The sequence below is a fragment of the Pinus tabuliformis genome, chromosome 6 (assembly GCF_031772625.1).
Source record: "Pinus tabuliformis cultivar Carrire ecotype Pingquan chromosome 6, CPIR1, whole genome shotgun sequence".
Lineage (NCBI taxonomy): Eukaryota > Viridiplantae > Streptophyta > Pinopsida > Pinales > Pinaceae > Pinus > Pinus tabuliformis.
Window position 1 is genome coordinate 1,398,540,805 of NC_142292.1, and position 3,094 is coordinate 1,398,543,898.

At 31.5% G+C, this 3,094-nt stretch overlaps 1 pseudogene; it reads right to left on the reverse strand.

Annotated features, from left to right (window-relative positions):
- Nucleotides 1-1,671: 1,671 nt before the first annotated feature.
- On the reverse strand, nt 1,672-2,280 carry LOC149263876 (auxin-responsive protein SAUR32 pseudogene; annotated as a pseudogene).
- Between the last annotated feature and the right edge of the window lie 814 nt (nt 2,281-3,094).

Here is a 3,094-nt window from a genome sequence, read left to right on the forward strand (position 1 = left end):
GTGGAGGAACAACCTGATGAGTAGCATGCTTCTGCTGGAGGTAATCCTCCTTCTTTTTGTTCCAGTTTTGGATATCCTCGGCTGCTTCTTAGTTATCCAGGTTCTGGGTCTCTTCCGGCTGCTGATGAACGGGTCTCCTGGTTTTGATTAGGATGTATGGGACTCTATGGGTGGTTTTGTTTTCGGTTATGGGTTTCTTCGCCTCTGGAGGGAGGCTTTTGTTGGTTTTTCTTGGAATGATGGCTCTTCTTCAGAGCATTGTACTGACTTCGGTCACCCTGTAAATACCTTCTCTTCTACTTAATAGAATTAATTTTACATAGAAAAAAAAGTCTAATAATAATTTATTATAATTTAATTGTCAAAATATTACTAAGACAATTGTTATGGGCTATTACAACTACAGTAAAGGCACAAGTGTGATAATTATTATTATAATTTAATTATAAAAGTGTTATAAGACAATTATTATGGGCTATTACAACTACAGTAAAGACAAAAGTGTGATAATTATTATTATAATTTAATTATAAAAGTGTTATAAGATATTTATTATTATAAAAGTGTTATAAGATATTTATTATAATTTAATTGTTAAGTATGATAATAATTTATTATAAATTAATTATAAAAGTGTTATAAGATATTTATTATAATTTAATTATAACAGTGTTAGGAAATTTATTATAATTTAATTATCTCAAACAATTATTATGAGCAAATAAGTGAAGATAAGTATGGAACCATCATTATTAATTAATAAGTAAAAATAAGTATGGAACAATTATTATTAGCTATTATCAACTACGGTAAAGATAAGTATGAATTAATAAATATGTAAAAATAAAGATAAGTATGAATTAATAAATAAGTAAAAATAAGTATGGAACAATTATTATTAGCTACTATCAACTACGGTAAAGACAAGTATGGGACAATTATTATTAGTTAATATCAACTACGGTAAATATGGGATAACACAATTATTATTAGCTACTATCAACTACTGTAAAGACAAGTATGACAATAATAATAATATGACCATTATTATTATTTGCTACTATCAACTACAGTAAGGACAAGTATGACCATAATAATAATAATATGACCATTATTATTATTTGCTACTATTTGCTACTATCAACTACAGTAAGGACAAGTATGACCATAATAATAATAATATGACCATTATTATTATTAGCTACTATCAATATGACCATTATTATTATTAGCTACTATCAACTACCGTAGGAACAAGTATGACTATAATAATAGTATGACAATTATTATTATGGGCTACTATCAACAAGTATGACTGTAATAATAGTATGACAATTGTTATTATTGGCTACTACGAACTACGGCAGGGACAAGTATTCTTGAATTACGGTTACTAGAAAAAGACCGTGCCATTTTGTATTATTCAAAAAAACAGTGCCATCTTAAATAATTGAAAAACCGTTCCATCTTAAATTATTTACCTGTGATCCTTAAACGGTGGTCTAAGGGTGGTCCTTAAAAGGTTAGTTTGGCTCTCGCCAAATACCTCTGATTGGCATATTGACCCATTGAACCAATGCGAGTATAACATCTTATGATGAACATTATTTAACTATAAATATCAATTAAACATTGATACAATTAAATTAACAGCTTTCCCATTTTGTAATCACTGATTTTGGTAAGTCACTGACTAGCTCGAGAGTTGATATAGGCTTACAGGAATCTATCAAACATTAAGAAGCCAAAATCACAACACAACTGTTTATAATATACTGCACTCAAACAGGTACAATAAACTAGAGAACTTAAGCTGTTTGGCCAGTACATTGACACTGTTATGAAATCATGTGTTTCAGTTGTCTGAAATGATGTACATTGCATGGAATTCGTAGGGCACCCTTCTGCTCAAATCCGTATTCCTCCTCTGCAGCCTCCAGTAGCTGACTGAAGCACGGATGATGCAAATCCTTGATTGCTATTATGAAGCGCTCCTCCTCCTCTCCAACGTAAACGACCAAGCATCCTCTCGGAGCACCATTTCTGCGGCAGATCTTCCGTTTTGACTGCTGTGCAATCGAAGGCCCGGACTCCATATTGAACGGGGGCAGAGTTATTACTCACTGAAACAGAAACAGAGGGCGCAAACTTGTTATTCACTGAAACAGAAACCGAGGGAGATGAAAAAAACCTTATCGTCTGCCTCTGCCTTCTAATAATGTCATTGTAAGAACACAAATTCTCTGTTGCCCAAGTTTGTGCAATTGCAGTTTTTTTATAGCCAAACCCTACCGAGTGAAGCACCGCAAGACTTGACCAAAAATGGAGATAAAAAGTTTGAATAACGCCATGTGTGTGGCCACTTTGTCGGTCGAAATATCTGCACGCAGACACGCCCGTGATGTGCGCTGCGCTGGCCTTGTTTAGCTGAGTTGGTAACAAGGACAGCCCGGACAGTAGATAAGAAATGAGAAGCCATGCGACTGCATGATCGCGACACTTCGCTAGATTGCGCGTGCTCCATTTGGACAGATATTTTGTGTATTTTCATTTTCGGAGCAGTCACTTTTTTGACTTCTCTGGTTGGAATCTTGCCACTTGCGTGTGAGTGTTTTGCGAGAATGTTTAGTTGCAACTCGCATGTTGAGTGTTTTTTGAGATCTTGAAACTTTGCATGTTACCGTGCTTTATGGGAATGTTTGGTCGTTTTAAATGGTTAAATTTAATAATTTAAAATTTTGATAAATATATAAATTTAATGTGAAGTTAGTAAATATTGATAAACATTAAAATTGAATTTATTAGATTTTGTAGTATGAAGATTAAAAAACGTTTTAAAAATTAACAAAATTATAATTTTATTTTAAAATATTATTATTAATTGTATATTTCATATTTTTAAAATTAAAAAAAAAATTAATAAATATAACAAGATTTTTAATTATGGAGATTCACTCTATTTTATTGTATAATCTTAATTACTAAATGTTTGTTATATTACCATAGTTTAACTTTGTTACAATATTATGGACCAACATCATGATGTGTTAATACTAAGTTATATGGCATTTTTTAATTAATAGATTTAATTAAA